The sequence below is a fragment of the Rhinoderma darwinii genome, chromosome 4, assembly GCF_050947455.1.
Source record: "Rhinoderma darwinii isolate aRhiDar2 chromosome 4, aRhiDar2.hap1, whole genome shotgun sequence".
Lineage (NCBI taxonomy): Eukaryota > Metazoa > Chordata > Amphibia > Anura > Rhinodermatidae > Rhinoderma > Rhinoderma darwinii.
In genome coordinates, this window is record NC_134690.1 from 330,972,184 (window position 1) to 330,992,558 (window position 20,375).

Below are 20,375 nucleotides of genomic sequence, written 5' to 3' on the forward strand. Positions count from 1 at the left end.
TCAGGCGTTTTACGCCTGGAATTACGCCCAAAAATACGGCTTGAAAGCGTCTGCAAACATCTGCCCATTCATTTGAATGGGTTTTACGATGTACTGTGCAGACGGTCATTTTATTTACGCGCCGCTGTCAAAAGACGGCGCGTAAAAAAGACGCCCGCATCAGAGAAGTGCATATCACTTCTTGGGACATAATTGGAGCCGTTTTCCATTGACTCCATAGAAAAACCGCTCCAATTACGTCCGTAATGGACGCTGCGAAAAACGCCTGCACATGCCATTACGTCTGAAATTCAGGAGCTGTTTTCGCCTGAAAACAGCTCCGTAATTTCTGCCGTAACAGACGTGCACGTGTGAACATACCCTAAGGGGGCAGTGTGCACCCTTACCTACTGGGCCTGTTGAACTGCACAGTAGAACATATGGTGTGTCTGCACAAATTCACAGATTCATGGTAATGAAATGCCTAGAGCAGTAACAATATATTTTAAATGGGGGCATCGTAACCCAAAACATGACTACAAGCTGTCTGCTTTTTATGTCACCTTGAAAAGGATACCACCAGAATATCAGAGTGCTTCAACCAAATTTATTTTTTGCTTAAAGCATAATGCACACGACTGTTCATTTATATGGCCAGGCCCCATGCACACGACCGTGATGTTCACAGAACCGATATGGGGACTGCAAATATGGGCCGCGAAAACTCAAGTAATTTTACTATCCGTATTTGTGGCATGGACTCGCTCATCGTTCATGACATCCCTGCATTTTTTGAAGGTTGCACTACTGAAGGTTTTTTGAAGATAAATGGACTACAACGGATCCGGGGTTTGCGGACCGCAAAATCACTATGGTCATGTGCATTAGGCCTAGCTATTTTATGACTGGGAGATGTCAATAGACCTTTTATTCAGACTAACAGATTTGCCTATCCAAATTCGTGTTAAAGTCCACACGTTCCGAAGCAAATTAAAAACAAATCTGCAGCACAGAGGTGTAGCTAGGGGTTTAGCACAGGGGGGGGGGGGGCGGGGCAAAACATATCTGAGTGGGCCACAACCCAGTGGGCCCCCAACGCATGTAAAACGCAGGATCAAGCTGTTGCCGATCACATCTAAGTTCATAGGAGAGGTAGCACTCCAAACAGATGTCGTCAGAAAAGTGGATTTATTCTCCCATCAGTGCAGTAAACAGCCTTCTTGTTTGGGCTGTTCACATATGGACAGTGTTGTCAAGAGCAGAGCTGGAGTAGCGCTAGTAGCGCTCTGCCTGGAACTCCGGCTCTGGGGTTGCCCTGACATAACTGTCCATATTTGGACAGTGATGTCAGGAGCAGAGCTGGAGACCCAGGAAGAGCGCTACTAGTGCTCTACCCGGAACTCCAGCTCTGGGGTTGCTCCTGACATCTCTGTCCATATATGAACAGTGATGTCAGGAACAGAGCTGGAATCCCAGGCAAAGTGCTCGAAGTGGCTCTGCTCTGGGACTCCAGCTCTGGGCAAGCCCCTGATATCACTGTCCATATATGGACACTGATGTCAGTGACTTCTCCAGAGTTCCAGAGCAGAGCCTGCTCTGCTCTGGGACACCGGCTCTGGGGTTGCCCCAGACATCACAATCCAGTCCAGGAGGACAGTCTATCTATCTGTCTATGGACAGTGACGTCAGGGGCTCCAGCAGCAGAGGAATCCTCCGTCAATGCTTCGGCAACGTTCTGACTGGGGATTCCCCTCCTAGAGGGAGCCCCAATGGAGCTATCTATTGGCGTGTGTGGCACTATCTACAAGGATTGTGTGTGGCATTATCTACAGAGGTCACTGTGGCAGTATATACAGAGAGCAGTGTGGCAGTATCTACAGAGGGCACTGTGGCATTATCTACAGAGGGCACTGTGGCATTACCTTGGGGGGTGGCATCCACAGATGGCACTGTGGCATTATTTAGGGGGTGGCATTACCTACAGAGGGCACTGTGACATTATCTACAGAGGGCTGCCCAATCTTGACATTCATGTGTCTGCCAACTGAGCCGTCGGACTGCATTTAGGGACACTTAAACGGCAAAACTGGAATATTAAAATAAGCACATGGAGAAACCGGGCAAATTAAACCGGGCAGTTTAAACATAGCGGTATTATTATTATTATTATTATAGTAATGTAGTATTGTTATTATAGTTCAAATAACTAATTGACTAAAGATAATTTTGTATCAAATTTGTGAAGTAATGTGGTCCGTCAACTTCAAATTTTTTCTATATGTTATATGTGGCCCACTTACCCGGCCGAGTTTGAGACCATGTTCTATAACCAATTAATGATTAATCATTAAGTGCAAAAACCTGAATATAACATGTCCACAGGGTTATCACATGTGCCAATTTGTATCATCAGCAATATAAATGTAGTTTCACAAACCCCCTTTATAGATAGTGCCACACTTCCCGCTTTGTAGATATTGCTAAACTCCCCATTTGTAGATAGCGCCACACTCCCGCCTTTGTAGATAGTGCCACACAACCAGGGACGTAGCTAAAGGCTCATGGGCCCCGATACAAAAGTTCTTCTTGGGCCCCCCCCCCAATGTTCTCCTGGTCGATGGCCCGCATCTTTCAGCTGCATCACTGGGTCTCCTAAGTAACCCAACAATGCAGCACTAGCAGCCAGGAGCGTCACTAAGGTCTTAAAACGTCAGGGGAAATAGCCCCAAAACATACGTCCCCCCCAAAAAAGTGTGTGCATGTTTGTATATGTGTATGTATACGTGTGAGTGTGAATATATATGAGACAGCATATCTATAGATCTACGACCCCATAGCTATGGATAGGATTAGATACAGTGGCTCAGCAGACAGTATCACATATGATGTGTTTAGATATAGGTTCCAGCTCGCTGACATTGCGGGTCCAGCGCTGGACCGGGACAGGTAAGAATAATAATTGTTTTGCTTTTTTATGTGTTACTAATTATTTTTGTGTGTTTGTATTTTTTTATAGGCTCAGTTGTTGGACTACATCAGATTCGGGGACTACTTCGATGACAGTGTTTTTTTATTCTCAATAAAATGGTTGTGTTTTTTTTAATTTCAATAAAAAAAAATTTCTATGTCGTTGTATTGTTTTTTTAAACTTTATTACTACCTCCTTAGTAATGGCCGCTGGCTGATTGACATCGTCCATGACTAAGGTGGGGCTTAATGTTAGCCGGTGAAGAGGCTAACACTAACCCCCATTATTACCCCGGTACCCACCGCCACAGGGGTGTGGGAAAGTGCCGGGTAGGACCCAGTACCCGACCATCTGTAGGGATGTTCAGGCCCTGGGGTGGCGCATGCTAATATTATTAGGCTGGGAAAGGCCAGAAACAGTGGCCCTTCCCACCCTGGTAATGCTAGCCTGCTGTAGCTGTGTTGTATCTGGCTGGTTATGAAAAATGGGGGAACCCCACATCGTTCTTTCCAATAATTTTTTTCTTTTTAAAATACTGACGTGGGCTCCCCCGATTTTTTATAACCAGCCAGATACAACATAGCAGCAGGCTAGCATTACCAGGATGGGAAGGGCCACTCCCATGTGGTAGGCTTAAATACAGGGCTCATCAGACAGGATCACACATGGGCCCTGTATCTAAGCCTACCATGTGGTTGTCTTAGATACAGGGCTCAGCAGACAGGATCAGACACTGTGTGATCCTGTCTCATGGGCCCTGTATCTAAGCCTACCACATAGTAGGCTTAAAGGGGTTGTCCAGTCCTTAAACATTGATGGTCTATCCTCAGGATAGGCCATTAATAGCTGATGGGTTGGGGTCCGACTCCTGGGACCCCCGCCAATTGGCTGTTTTGAACGGGGTGCAGCGCTCGTACTTCCCCTTCATTTCCCTTACTTGCTCACTGTGAATCGCCAACAGGTCCGTGTCGGGGATTCACATTGTGGGCAAGTGACCGAAACGAAGGGGAAGTAGCGCTCGTACGAGCGCTGCGGCCCCTTCAAAACAGCTGATCGGCGGGGGTCCCGGGAGTCGGACTCCGATCTATCAGCTCCAGCAGACAATGATATTAAACTTACCCACCTCTCCGGCTGCAGCGGAGGTCCTGACTCCATCCAGGGTCGGGATGTTGTGAGCGGCGCATAGCGTTGTGATGTCATGCACTGCGTACAGCGTTGTAACGTCAGGACATTTGCTGCGCATCGGAACGAGGAGGGTAAGTACTGTCAGTTACTATAGTAACAGGTTTAGTATATTACATAGGCCCCAGTTACTATAGTAACTTTTTATTAATACGGTGTGGGGGGCCGCGGGCTCTTCTGGCTTCGGGGCCCGGTCGGAATTGCGACTGCTGCGACCCCTATAGTTACACGACTGCACAAATCCCTGTAGAGAGTGCCACACAGCGCCTTGTAGATAGTGTCAGCCACAGCCCCCTTGTTGATAGCACCAAACAGCCCACCCTTGTAGATAGTGCCACACCCCCCCTATATAGATAGTGCCACACAGTCCCGCTGTAGATAGTGCCTGGGTGCCCCCAAAACAAATAAAAAAATGTATATCCACCTAGCCCCGTTCCGTGCAGAAAGGAGCTCCACAGCCTATGAGGCACTGAGACGGGAGCCTTGCGAAGACCGTCAGTAACTTCATCTAGCCGGCATTCACAGGTATCCTCTACCATTGTCTTATAGGCTGCAGGACTAACGTGGCCTGTAGCCTAGTGAATGGCAGAGCAGGGAGCTCCCAGCTCTGCCATAGTATTTTATTGTATCTGCTTCCTGAGGACACAGATACAAATGAATGTGGCAGTCACCCGGGCCATCAGGCCAATGCTCAGTGCTAATGACACCACTAGTATGTAAGGGCCTTCCAGTCCTAGTCACAGGTGGATATCCGGGCAACTTGGAACAGCCCCTGCATTAGATCCTAGTCATATACTAGTCCTTCTCAATTAATTAGAATATCATCAAAAAGTTAATTTATTTCAGTAATTCAATTAAAAAAGTGAAACTCATATATTATATAGATTCATAACACACAGAGTGATCTATTTCCAGCATTTTTTTTTCTTTTAATGTTGATGATTATGGCTAACAGTTAATGAAAACCAAAAATTTTGTGTCTCAGAAAATTTGAATATTATATAAGCCCAATTTCAAAAATTATTTTTAAGACCGAAATGTTGGCCTACTGAAAACTATGCACAGTATATGCACTCAATACTTGGTCGGGGCTCCTTTTGCATGAATTACTGCATCAATGCGGCGTGGCATGGAGGCGATCAGCCTGTTGCACTGCTGAGGTGTTATGGAAGCCCAGGTTGCTTTGATAGCGGCCTTCAGCTCGTCTTTTCAGTAGGCCAACATTTCGGTATTAAAATCATTTTTAAATTGGGCTTATATAATATTCTAATTTTCTGAGACACTACATTTTAGGTTTTCATTAAGGGTATGTGCACACGTTTAGTAAAAAAAACATCTGAAAATACGGCGCTGTTTTCAGGGGAAAACAGCTCCTGATTTTCAGACTTTTTTTAGCAACTCGCGTTTTTTGCTGCGTTTTTTACGGACGTTTTTGGAGCTGTTTTTCTATAGAGTCAGTGAAAAATGCTCTAAAAACGGCTCAAAAAGTGACAAGCACTTCTTTTTCGTGGGCGTTTTTTTACGCGGCCATTTTTAAAAACAGTAGCGTAAAAATACGCCCCGTCGGAACAGAACGCTGTATTTCCCATTGAAATCAATGGGCGGATGTTTGGAGGCGTTCTGCTTCCGATCTCTCTGCTGTTTTTCGGCCATTTACGGCCCGAAAAACGTCAGAAAATAAGCTGTGTGAACATACCCTAACTGTTAGCCATAACCTTCAACATTAAAATAAAAAAATTGCTGGAAAAAGATCACTCTGTGTGTAATAAATCTATATAATATATGAGGTTCACTTTTTGAATTGAATTACTGAAATAAATTAACTTTTTGATTATATTATAATTCATTGAGAAGGACTAGTATATCCAGGGTCTCCTCCACACTTAGTACACAGTGCTCCATTGCTCCGTCTTGGCGTCCTTCTCAAAGGCACTTGTTCTCCTCACACTCATAGCTACGACTGCCCACAGTGAACGAAATTCCTTGGAAGTCATAATCCTTTCAGAAAATCCCATCTCTGAATTTGGTGCAACCTTCAGGTAAAGAACCACGGAAAAAAAGACCAGATTAAAAATACCAAACCCCACTTCTTCTTCTTTATTGTACTTACAAAATATGAAGATTGTACCATAGCAATTAATGCCAATAAAGGCAATACTAACCAGTTATACAAGAGTAAGCCATATGCATTTCTAGATTTAAAATTATGATCATCTTTATTCCAGTAGACAGCACATGTTGAGGAATATTTTTATAGCGACTCTGGCTAAAAGTATTTATGAAGGGTTGCAAACTTGACACGGCGAATACTTCTGAATGTACATTCAGTTGCTTGACTATCCGAATTTAGATCTGTTCCACGCTATCCTCCTCTCAAATTCAAATGACAGCTCTCATTGAAACAACAGATGATTCAAGTGGCAGCTTCTATCATACGTAGGAAGAGCTCGCAAAAAAAGAGATACAAAAAATATTGTTCAAACATACATAATCATATAAACATAACAGCGTAACAAAATAAGATGTTTTTAGAGACAAACACAAGATTAAAACATGGACAACATCACTTAAATAAAAGACAATAGCAATCTGTTGTCAGAGGACATTAGCAGAAAAACAAGGCTATTGTTTTACTTTATAGGAGCACACTTCATTGTAAAACTATATTTGCAGGTACTTTTTCGTCCCCTAGGCTTAAAAAATTTAACCTATGTTTTCTGACCAAAGATGCAATTCCCAAATTTTAAGCTTACACACAATTCCCCATTCACTGACAGAAATGACACTATCCATTAAGAATCTCTTATTAAAGAAAACACACATATAAAAAACAATATATAATAATAATAATAAGAGTCAGTGGTCAGAAAAAATAAGCAGATACACACAACCGTCGTTTTCACCTATAGGGGTCACCATTTCCCATAGTGCTCTGTTTTTCGACAGGTACTCGGTTACCCGCAGGACGTAAAGATTTGGTCGATTTTTTTCTAATGACACAATTTTCACATTCAAAACATCACACACAATTTCCCATCCATCCCCCCAAAAATGACACCCTCCCCAACAACATTATAACACTGTTATTCCATATTTTGTCATATCAAACATAATATTTATTCCCATATTTCCTATATTGTAAATATCTCTTCCTCTATTAATAACCTTTCATAAAATAGACTCTCAAAAATACAACTATTAACAGTTAGTGGTCAGAAAAATAGGAAGATACACATGTCCGTAGTTTTCACCTATAGGATCCACAATTTCACATAGAGCTCTGATTGCCCACAGGTACTTAGTTGCCCCAGGACTTAAAGATTTAATTTACTTTTTCTGACTAATGACACAATTTCCATAATATTTATGCAAACATAATATTTATTCTCATATTTCCTATATTGCTAAATATCCGCACTTACAATGATCTCCACATGCTACATATCTCTTTCTCCTTTAATAACCTTTCATTAAAAAAAACCTCTAAATAAACACCTATTAACAGTCAGTGGTGAGAAAAAATAGGAAGATAACAAACGACCAACGTTTTCACCTACAGGAGCCACCATTTTCCATATAGCTCTGAATACCCACAGGTACTTGGTTGCCCTCAGGACTTAAAGATTTGATGTACTTTTTTTTGACTAATGACACAATTTTTACACTCAAAACATCACATACAATTCCCCATCCATACCACTAGAAACGACACCATCCGCAACAACATGTTCAACCTATAGAATATTTTGTCATATTAAACAAAGTATTTATTCCTACATTTCCTATATTGCTAAATATCCGCACTTACAATGTACTCCCCATGCTACATATCTCTTCCTCTATTAATTTCCTGTCATAAAAAAAACAAACTAAAAAAAACCCATAATAACAATCAGTGGTCATAAAAAATAGGAAGATACACATGTCCATCTTTTTCACCTACAGGAGCCACCATTTCCCATAGAGCTCTGATTGCCCACAGGTACTTGGTTGCCCAGAACTTAAAAATTTGATCTACTTTTTTCTGACTAATGAAACAATTTCTACATTCAAAACATAACCCACGATTCCCAATCCATTCCACCAGAAATTACACCCTCCACATCATTACTCATAATCTATAGAATATTTGTCTCATCCTAATTTGTCCTATTAAACATAACACCCCTGTACAAATAAAAACATTAAAAACAGTCAGTGGTCAGAAAAAATAGGAAGATACTCACGTCCGTCGTTTTCACATATAGGAGCCGCCATTTCCCATAGAGCTCTCATTGCCCACAGGTACTTGGTTCCCCCCAGGACTTAAAGATTTGATCTACTTTTTTCTGAGTAATGACACAATTTCTACATTCAAAACATCACATATAATTCCCCATCCATCCCACCAGAAATGACACCCTCCGAAACATCATGTTTAACCTATAGAATATTTGTTAAACCATATTTTGTCATATGTACTTGGTTGCCGCCAGTTTGAACTACTTTTTCTGACTAATGACACAATTTCAACATTCAAAACATTACATACAATTCCCCATCCATCCCACCACAAATGACACCCTCCCCAACATCATGTTTAACCTATAGAATAATTGTTAATCCATATTTTGTCATATCAAACATAGTACTTATTCCCATATTTCCCATATTGCGAAATATCCGCACTTACAATGATCTCCCCATGCTACATATCTCTTCCTCTATTAATAAATAACCTTTCATAACGAAAAAACCTCTAAAAAAAACCATAATAACAGTCAGTGGTCAGAAAAAATAGGAAGATACACATGTCCGTCGTTTTTACCTATAGGAGCAACCATTTTCCATATAGCTCTAATTGCCCACAGGTACTTGGATGCCCCCAGGACTTAAAGATTTGATCTACTTATCTTCTAGCTAATGACACAATTTCTACATTCAAAACATAGCCCACAATTCCCAATCCATCCTCCCAGAAATTACACCCTCCACATCATTACTTATAACCTATAGAATATTTGTCACATCCTAATTTGTCCTATTAAACATAACACCCCCTGTACAAATAAAAACATTAGAGACAGTCAGTGGTCAGAAAAAATAGGAAGTGTTAGAGTGATCTTTTCTAGATAACAGAATTTGTCCAGGATTAATTCAAATTCACAAAAATGACAGATCGAGAGAGATTTCACATACAATGGTTTGATGTACAGAAATCTGAAATGGCTGTGAACGGATCCTTTATTTATAGGTTCACGCTTTCACTTAACACACATTAACCAATGCCATGTATACAAATGCATACATTCAAAAATACTTCTATATAAGGTAATGACTTCCTTCCTAGAATCCTTTCAAACACATCAACTATTCATTAGTTTTGATTGCTAGATGACATCATCTTAATTCCATGTATTCAAATGATGGGGAAAAGGAATGGAAATGTTCAAACATATCTTATACATATCTCATACATATCTAATTGAATATAATGCAGTTATTTTGATCATTTAAACAATTTATACAAATCATTTTAATAATTTACTGCATCCAACTACTCTATCCCTATGGGACCCGATATTCTCTGAAGGTGAAAACTTGGATCCTCCTATCCCTTCCTAAACTAGTATAGTGGCCATTAAGTTGGGGAATCTACCTATCATGAGTTATAGTCGAAACTGTGGTATATCACGGATTATACGGGTAGCCATATAAACAGTGGGATCGTCAAACTTGCCTTGAGATCCTTTCCCACAGATCATCTATAAATCATTTACCTAAGAGTGGAGTGTTCCTGGCCACACAAATTTATCCCTAATGATCTGATTCCTTCCTCACAACACCACAATGGACACATATGTCAACTTGAGAGGGGATCTATCCATCACAGTAGACGCATATCCATCGAGGCATGAGAACTGCTACTGGGAGAAAGGATGTAGAAGTTATTTTATGTCCCAATGTTACTCCTTTTTCTACACATGGAACTTTAATCTGTGTTGGGTTTTTCTAACAATTACAAGACTTCGTCATCAGTATAAAAATTTGTTTGACAATAAGATAAATCGGTATTCTTATAATAAATAGCTGCAAAGCTACATGTAATATTCCGTAAAACCAAGCACCTATTCCCTTAAACCAGTTAGCTGTTAGCCAACTAAGCCAATCGGGCAATATGAAATTCCAGTCACCCTGAGAGTTAACTTTCTTGAACTCTTCCTTAACCCTCTTCGCCTTGATATCACATTTGACTTGCAACAGTCCAGAGGGTTCTATATAATGGCAGCAGGCAGGGCCTACTATCTGACACGTACCGCCTTGGGATGTTATCCGATAGTCCAGGACCAAAGCATGCTGATTAGTTACTAAGATAAGCTGACTGGTAAGTGTGCTAGTTATATTTAAAGCATCATAAACATATTCTGCAATATGTCAGCAAGCTTTTCAATATTATGAGTGATAGGCCTAACTTTTCTTGCCAGGAAACATGTACTAGGGATTTAGCCTTACTTGGGTTGGCTTCCCTCATAAACAACATATGATTTGGTATGTCACTGTAAGGAAAATCATTATTTTCGCATACCCATGTGGGAAGCTGGAGTCTAGCAATTGTACAGGTTCGTTTTGCTCCCATAGGTATCCATTTATAGGCAATATGACCACATAATACATAGATATAATTTGGAAGCATATAGATGCCACTTATATGATGTATCATCAAATCTGCCAGTTCCCCAAACCTTAGGGAATTATGGAAAAGGCACCATGGTTCACTAGTCTTGTTACCCATGGGGCAATGGTATCTTTCCTGTCTGTATATAGAAGGATCATTTTGATTATAATTATCCCCAAGATTAGGAATAGCTCCCTTTTGGGTATAGGTGGTATTTTCTCCTTTCGTGAAATTTAACGCACATCTCCAACTGGATCATGCACATACCGGCCCAAACATTTTTTTGAATATGGCATGTTACAGCCTAGATAGTCTGAAGCCTTCTGGCCACCTCATCTGCCATTCGGTTACCTACGACCTCAGGTGACTGTTTCATTGTGTGCGCCTGGACTTTTATAATGGCTGCCTTTTTAGGTAGCTGTTAGGCTCTGAATAGGTTTGCTAATGTTTCACTAAGTGTCAGTGGTCAGAAAAAATAGGAAGATACACACGTCCGTCGTTTTCACCTATAGGAGCCACAATTTCCCATAGAGCTCTAATTGCCCACAGGTACTTGATTCCCCCAGGACGTAAAGATTTGATCTACTTTTTTCTGACTAATGACACAATTTCCACATTCAAAATATCACATACAATTCCTCATCTATCCCACCAGAAATGACACCCTCCGCAAAATCATGTTTAACCTATAGAATATTTGTTAATCCATCTTTTGTGATATCAAACATAGTATTTATTCCCATATTTCCTATATTGAAAAATATACGCACTTACAATGATATCCCCATGCTACATATCTCTTCCTCTATTAATAACCTTTCAAACTGTCAGTGGTCAGAAAAAATAGGAAGATACATACGACCAACGTTTTCACCTACAGGAGCTACCATTTTCCAATCCATCCCCCCAGAAATTACACCCTCCACATCATTACTCATAACCTATAGAATATTTGTCTCATCCTTATTTGTCCTATTAAACATAACACCCCTGTACAAATAAAAACATTAAAAACAGTCAGTGGTCAGAAAAAATAGGAAGATACACATGTCTGTCGTTTTCACCTATAAGTGTGCTAGTTATATTTAAAGCATCATAAACATATTTTGTAATATGTCAGCAAGATTTTCAATATTATGTGCCTACTAGTGTAAGTGATAGGCCTAACTTTTCTTGCCAGGAAACATGTACTAGGGACTTAGCCTTACTTGGGTTGGCTTCCCTCTTTAACAACATATGATTTGGTATGTTACTGTAAGGAAAATCATTATTTTCGCATAACCATGTGGGTAGCTGGAGTCTAGCTAATGTACAGGTTCCTTCTACTCCTATGGGTATCCATTTATAAGCAATTTGACCACAGAATATATAGATATCATTTGGAAACATAAAGGCGCCACTCATATGATGTTTCATCATATCTGCTAGTTCTCCAAACCTTAGGGAATTATTGAAAAGGCACCATGGTTTACTAGTCTTGTTACCCATGGGGCAATGATATCTTTCCTGTCTGTATATAGAAGGATCACTTTGATTATAATTATCTCCAAGATTAGGAATAGCTCCCCTTTGGGTACAGGTGGTATTTTCTCCTTTCGTGAAATTTGACGCCCATCTCCAACTGGATCAGGCACATACCGGCCCAAACAGTCTTTTGATTATGGCATGTTACAATCTAGATAATCTGAAGCCTTCTGGCAACCTCATCTGCCATTCGGTTACCTACGACCTCAGGTGACTGTTTCATTGTGTGCGCCTGGACTTTTATAATGGCTGCCTTTTTAGGTAGCTTTTAGGCTCTGAATAGGGATGCTAAATCTTCACTATTTTTCACAGGTTTACCTGATAAGCCAACAAAATCTCTGCTCCTCCAAATTGGGCCATAATCATGTGCAATACCCTCACCAACATTATTTTAACCTATAGAATATCTGTTAATTTATATTTGTCCTATAAATCATAATATGTATTCTTATATTTCCTATAATACAAAATATCCCCATTTACAATGATCTCCCCATGCTAATTATCTCTTCCTCTATTAATAACCTTTTATTTAAAAAAAACACCTAATGAGTGTCAGTGGTCAGAAAAAATAGGAAGATACACACGATTGCCGTTTTCACCTGATTGCCCCCAGGACTTAAAGATTTGATCTACTTTTTTCTGACTGACACAATTTCTACATTTAAAACATCACACTCAATTCTCCATTCATTCCACCAGAAATGACACCCTCCACATCATTACTCATAACCTATAGAATATTTGTCACATCTTAATTTGTCCTATTAAACATTACACCCCTATCGAAATAAAAACATTAAAAACAGTCAGTGGTCAGAAAAATAGGAAGATACACACATCCGTCGTTTTCACCTATAGAAGCCAACATTTCCCATAGAGCTCTGATTGCCCACAGGTACTTGGTTGCCGCAGGACATAAAGATTTGATCTACATTTTTCTGACCAATGACACAATTCCTAAATTCCTAACATAACCCACTATTCCCAATCCATCCCCCCAGAAATTACACACTCCACATCATTACTCATAACCTATAGAATATTTGTCGCATCCTAATTTGTCCTATTAAACATAACACCTCCTGTACAAATAAAAACAATAAAGACAGTCAGTGTTCAGAAAAAGTAGGAAGATACACACATCTGTTGCTTACCTAAAGGAGCCACCATTTCCCATAGAGCTCTGATTGCCCACAGGTACATGGTTGCCCCAGGACTCAAAGATTTGATCTACTTTTTTCTCACTAATGACACAATTTCTACATTCAAAACAACACACACCATTCCCCATCCACCCCCCAGAAATTACACCCTTTACAACATCATTGTTAGCTGATATAATATTTGTTAGTCCATATTTTGTCCTATCAAACATAGTATTTATTCCCATATTTCCTATATTGCAAAATATCTGCACTTACAATGATCTCCCAACGCTACATATCTCTTCCTCTATTAATAACCTTTCATAAGGAAGCCCTCTAAAAAAAACATACCAGTCAGTGGTCAGAAAAAATAGGAGTATACTCAATTCCGTTGTTTTCACCTATAGGGGCCAACATTTACCATAGAGCTCTGATTGCCCACAAGTACTTGGTTGCCCCCAGGACTTAAAGATTTGATCTACTTTTTTCTGACTAATGACACAATTTCTAAATTCCTAACATAACCCACTATTCCCAATCCATCCCCCCAGAAATTACACCCTCCACATTATTACACATAACCTATAGAATATTTGTCTCATCCTAATTTGTCCTATGAAACATAACACCCCCTGTAGAAATATAAACATTAAAAACAGTCAGTGGTCAGAAAAAATAGTAAGATACACACATCCGTTGCTTTCACCTACAGGAGCCACCATTTCCCATAGAGCTCTGATTGCCCACAGGTACTTGATTCCCCCAGGACTTAAAGATTTGATCTACTTTTTTCTGACTAATGACAAAATTTCTACATTTAAAACATCACACTCAATACCTCATCCATCCCCCAGAAATTCCGCCCTCCCCAACGTCATGCTTAACCTATAGAATATCTGTGAATTTATATTTTGTCCTATCAAACATAATATTTATTTTCCATATTTCCTATATAACAAAATATTGCCTTTTACAATGAACTCCCCATGCTACATATCTCTTCCTCTATTATTAAACTTTCATAAAATAAACTCTAAAAAAAAAACAAATAAGAAGAGTCAGTGGTCAGAAAAAATAGGAGTATACTCAATTCCGTTGTTTTCACCTATAGGAGCCACCATTTCTCATAGAGCTCTGATTGTGCACAAGTACTTGGTTGCCCCCAGGACTTAAAGATTTGATCTACTTTTTTCTGACTAATGACACAATTTCTACATTCAAAACAACACACACCATTCCCCATCCAAGCCCCACAGAAATCACACCCTTTATAACATCATGTTTAGCCGATATAATATTTGTTAGTCCATATTTTGTCCTATCAAACATAGTATTTATTCCCATATTTCCTATATTGCAAAATATCTGCACTTACAATGATCTCCCAACGCTACATATCTCTTCCTCTATTAATAACCTTTCATAAGGAAGCCCTTTAAAAAAACATAATAACAGTCAGTGGTCAGAAAAAATAGGAGTATACTCAATTCCGTTGTTTTCACCTATAGGGGCCACCATTTTCCATAGAACTCTGATTGTGCACAAGTACTTGGTTGCCCCAGGACTTAAAGATTTGATCTACTTTTTTCTGACTAATGACACAATTTCTAAATTTAAAACATCACACTCAATACCTCATCCATCCCCCAGAAATTCCGCCATCCCCAACATCATGCTTAACCTATAGAATATCTGTGAATTTATATTTTGTCCTATCAAACATAATATTTATTTTCCATATTTCCTATATAACAAAATATTCCCTTTTAGGGTATGTGCACACACACTAATTACGTCCGTAATTGACGGACGTATTTCGGCCGCAAGTACCGGACCGAACACAGTGCAGGGAGCCGGGCTCCTAGCATCATAGTTATATACGATGCTAGGAGTCCCTGCCTCTCTGCAGGACAACTGTCTCGTACTGTAATCATGTTTTCAGTACGGGACAGTAGTTCCACGGAGAGGCAGGGACTCCTAGCATCGTACATATGTATGATGCTAGGAGCCCGGCTCCCTGCACTGAGTTCGGTCCACTACTTGCGGCCGAAATACGTCCGTAAATTACGGACGTAATTAGTGTGTGTGCACATACCCTTACAATGAACTCCCCATGCTACATATCTCTTCCTCTATTATTAACCTTTCATAAAATAAACTCTAAAAAAAAAACAAATAAGAAGAGTCAGTGGTCAGAAAAAATAGGAGTATACTCATTTCCGTTGTTTTCACCTATAGGAGCCACCATTTCTCATAGAGCTCTGATTGTGCACAAGTACTCGGTTGCCCCCAGGACTTAAAGATTTGATCTACTTTTTTCTGACTAATGACACAATTTCTATACTCCTAACATAGCCCACTATTCCCAATCCATCCCCCCAGATATTACACCCTCCACATCATTACTCATAACCTATAGAATATTTGTCTCATCCTAATTTGTCCTATTAAACATAACACCCCCTGTACAAATAAAAACATTAGAGACAGTCAGTGGTCAGAAAAAGTAGAAAGATACACACATCTGTTGCTTTCACCTATAGGAGCCACCATTTCCCATAGAGCTCTGATTGCCCACAGGTACTTGGTTGCCCCAGGACTTAAAGATTTGATCTACTTTTTTCTGACTAATGACACAATTTCTACATTCAAAACAACACACACCATTCCCCATCCAAGCCCCCCAGAAATTATACCCTTTACAACATCATGTTTAGCTGATATAATATTTGTTAGTCCATATTTTGTCCTATCAAACATAGTAGTTATTCCCATGTTTCCTATATTGCAAAATATCTGCACTTACAATGATCTCCCAACGCTACATATCTCTTCCTCTATTAATAACCTTTCATAAAGAAGCCCTCAAAAAACATAACAGTCAGTGGTCAGAAAAAATAGGAGTATACTCAATTCCGTTGTTTTCACCTATAGGCGCTACTATTTCCCATAGAGCTCTGATTGTGCACAAGTACTTGATTGCCCCCAGGACTTAAAGATTTGATTTACTTTTTCTGACTAATGACACAATTTCTACATTTAAAACATCACACTCAATACCTCATCCATCCCCCAGAAATTCCGCCATCCCCAACATCATGCTTAACCTATAGAATATCTGTGAATTTATATTTTGTCCTATCAAACATAATATTTATTTTCCATATTTCCTATATAACAAAATATTCCCTTTTACAATGAACTCCCCATGCTACATATCTCTTCCTCTATTATTAACCTTTCATAAAATAAACTCTAAAAAAAAAACAAATAAGAAGAGTCAGTGGTCAGAAAAAATAGGAGTATACTCATTTCCGTTGTTTTCACCTATAGGAGCCACCATTTCTCATAGAGCTCTGATAGTGCACAAGTACTTGGTTGCCCCCAGGACTTAAAGATTTGATCTACTTTTTTCTGACTAATGACACAATTTCTAAATTCCTAACATAACCCACTATTCCCAATCCATCCCCCCAGAAATTACACCCTCCACATCATTATTACACATAATCTATAGAATATTTGTCTCATCCTAATTTGTCCTATGAAACATAACACCCCCTGTACAAATAAAAACATTAAAAACAGTCAGTGGTCAGAAAAAATAGTAATTTACACACATCCGTTGCTTTCACCTACAGGAGCCACCATTTCCCATAGAGCTCTGATTGCCCACAGGTACTTGGTTGCCCCAGGACTTAAAGATTTGATCTACTTTTTTCTGACTAATGACACAATTTCTAAATTCCTAACATAACCCACTATTCCCAATCCATCCCCCCAGAAATTACACCCTCCACATCATTATTACACATAATCTATAGAATATTTGTCTCATCCTAATTTGTCCTATGAAACATAACACCCCCTGTACAAATAAAAACATTAAAAACAGTCAGTGGTCAGAAAAAATAGTAATTTACACACATCCGTTGCTTTCACCTACAGGAGCCACCATTTCCCATAGAGCTCTGATTGCCCACAGGTACTTGGTTGCCCCAGGACTTAAAGATTTGATCTACTTTTTTCTGACTAATGACACAATTTCTACATTTAAAACATCACACTCAATACCTCATCCATCCCCCAGAAATTCCGCCATCCCCAACATCATGCTTAACCTATAGAATATCTGTGAATTTATATTTTGTCCTATCAAACATAATATTTATTTTCCATATTTCCTATATAACAAAATATTCCCTTTTACAATGAACTCCCCATGCTACATATCTCTTCCTCTATTATTAACCTTTCATAAAATAAACTCTAAAAAAAAAACAAATAAGAAGAGTCAGTGGTCAGAAAAAATAGGAGTATACTCAATTCCGTTGTTTTCACCTATAGGAGCCACCATTTCTCATAGAGCTCTGATTGTGCACAAGTACTTGGTTGCCCCCAGGACTTAAAGATTTGATCTACTTTTTTCTGACTAATGACACAATTTCTATACTCCTAACATAGCCCACTATTCCCAATCCATCCCCCCAGATATTACACCCTCCACATCATTACTCATAACCTATAGAATATTTGTCTCATCCTAATTTGTCCTATTAAACATAACACCCCCTGTACAAATAAAAACATTAGAGACAGTCAGTGGTCAGAAAAAGTAGAAAGATACACACATCTGTTGCTTTCACCTATAGGAGCCACCCTTTCCCATAGAGCTCTGATTGCCCACAGGTACTTGGTTGCCCCAGGACTTAAAGATTTGATCTACTTTTTTCTGACTAATGACACAATTTCTACATTCAAAACAACACACACCATTCCCCATCCAAGCCCCACAGAAATGACACCCTTTATAACATCATGTTTAGCCGATATAATATTTGTTAGTCCATATTTTGTCCTATCAAACATAGTATTTATTCCCATATTTCCTATATTGCAAAATATCCGCACTTACAATGATCTCCCAACGCTACATATCTCTTCCTCTATTATTAACCTTTCATAAAATAAAATCTAAAAAAACAAACAAATAAGAAGAGTCAGAAAAAATAGGAGTATACTCAATTCCGTTTTTTTCACCTATAGGGGCCACCATTTCCCATAGAGCTCTGATTGTGCACAAGTACTCGGTTGCCCCCAGGACTTAAAGATTTGATCTACTTTTTTCTGACTAATGACACAATTTCTACATTCCTAACATAACCCACTATTCCCAATCCATCCCCCCAGAAATTACACCCTCCACATCATTACTCATAACCTATAGAATATTTGTCTCATCCTAATTTGTCCTATTAAACATAACACCCCCTGTACAAATAAAAACTTCAAAAACAGTCAGTGGTTAGAAAAAATAGGAAGATACACGTCTGTCGTTTTCACCTATATCAGCCACCATTTCCCATAGAGCTCTGATTGCCCACAGGTACTTGGTTGCCCCAAAGACATATAGATATGATCTACTTTCTTCTGGCTTCTATATTCAAAACATAGCCCACAATTCCCATCCCCCCAGAAATTACACCATCCAGATCATTATCATAATCTATAGAATATTTGTCACATCCTAATTTGTCCTATTAAACATAACACCCCTGTACAAATGTAAACATTAAAAACAGTCAGTGGACAGAAGAAAACGGAAGTGTTAGAGTGATCTCCATCAACCTTAAGTTCCTTTTGTTGATAACAGAATTTGTCCAGGATTCAATCAAATTCACAAAAATGACAGATCGGCAGAGATTTCACATACAATGGTTTGATGTACAGAAATCTAAAATGGCTGTGAACGGAGCCTTTATTTATAGGTTCACGTTTTCACTTAACACACATTAACCAATGCCATGTATACAAATGCATGCATTCAAAAATACTTCTATATAAGGTAATGACTTTCTTCCTAGAATCCTTTCAAACACATCAACTATTTATTAGTTTGGATTGCTAGATGACGTCATCTTAATTCCATGTATTCAAATGATGGGGAAAGGGAATGGAAATCTTAAAACATATCTTATACATATCTCATACATATCTAATTGAATATAATGAAGTTTTTTTGATAATTTATACAATTTATACAAATTACTCTAATAGCATCCAACGATTTTATCCCTATGGGACCCAATATCCTCTGAAGGTGAAAACTTGGACCCTCCTATCCCTTCCTAAACTAGTATAGGGGCCATTAGATTGGGGAATCTACCTATCATGAGTTACAGCCGAAACTGTGGTATATCACGGATTATACGGGTAGCCATATAAACAGTGGGATCATCAAACTTGCCTTGAGATCCTTTCCCACAGATCATCTATAAATCATTTACCTAAGAGTGGGGTGTTCCTGGCCACACAAATCTATCCCTAATTATCTTATTCCTTCCTGACAACCACAATGGACGCATATGTCAACTTGAGAGGGGTTCCATTCATCACAGTAGACGCATATCCATCGAGGCATGGGAACTGCTACTGGGAGCAAGGATGTAGAAGTTATTTCATGTCCCAATGTTACTCCTTTTTCTACACATGGAACTTTAATCTGTGTTGGGTTTTTCTAACAATTACAAGACTTCGTCATCAGTATAAAAATTTGATTGACAGTCAGGTAAATCAGTATTCTTATAATAAATACCTGCAAAGCTACATGTAATATTCCGTAAAACCAAGCACCTATTCCCTTAAACCATATAGCTGTTAGCCAACTAAGCCAATCTGGCAATTTGAAATTCCAGTCACCCTGAGTTAACTTTCCTGAACTCTTCCTTAACCCTCTTCGCCTTGATATCACACTAGACTTGCAACAGTCCAGAGGGTTCTATATAATGGCAGCAGGCAGGGCCTACTATCTGACACGTACCGCCTAGGGATGTTATCCGATATTCCAGGACCAAAGCATGCTGATTAGTTACTAAGATAAGCTGACTGGTAAGTGTGCTAGTTATATTTAAAGCATCAT

General features: G+C 39.2%; 1 long non-coding RNA gene across 1 annotated transcript in view; it reads right to left on the reverse strand.

Moving 5' to 3' along the window:
* Positions 1–6,196: 6,196 nt before the first annotated feature.
* The window catches only part of LOC142761244 (uncharacterized), a 118,529-nt gene continuing 104,350 nt past the window's right edge, over positions 6,197–20,375 (reverse strand). Inside the window, exon 4 of the long non-coding RNA XR_012883574.1 lies at positions 6,197–6,575. This is a non-coding gene — a long non-coding RNA (uncharacterized LOC142761244). The remainder of the gene's footprint in view (positions 6,576–20,375) is intronic.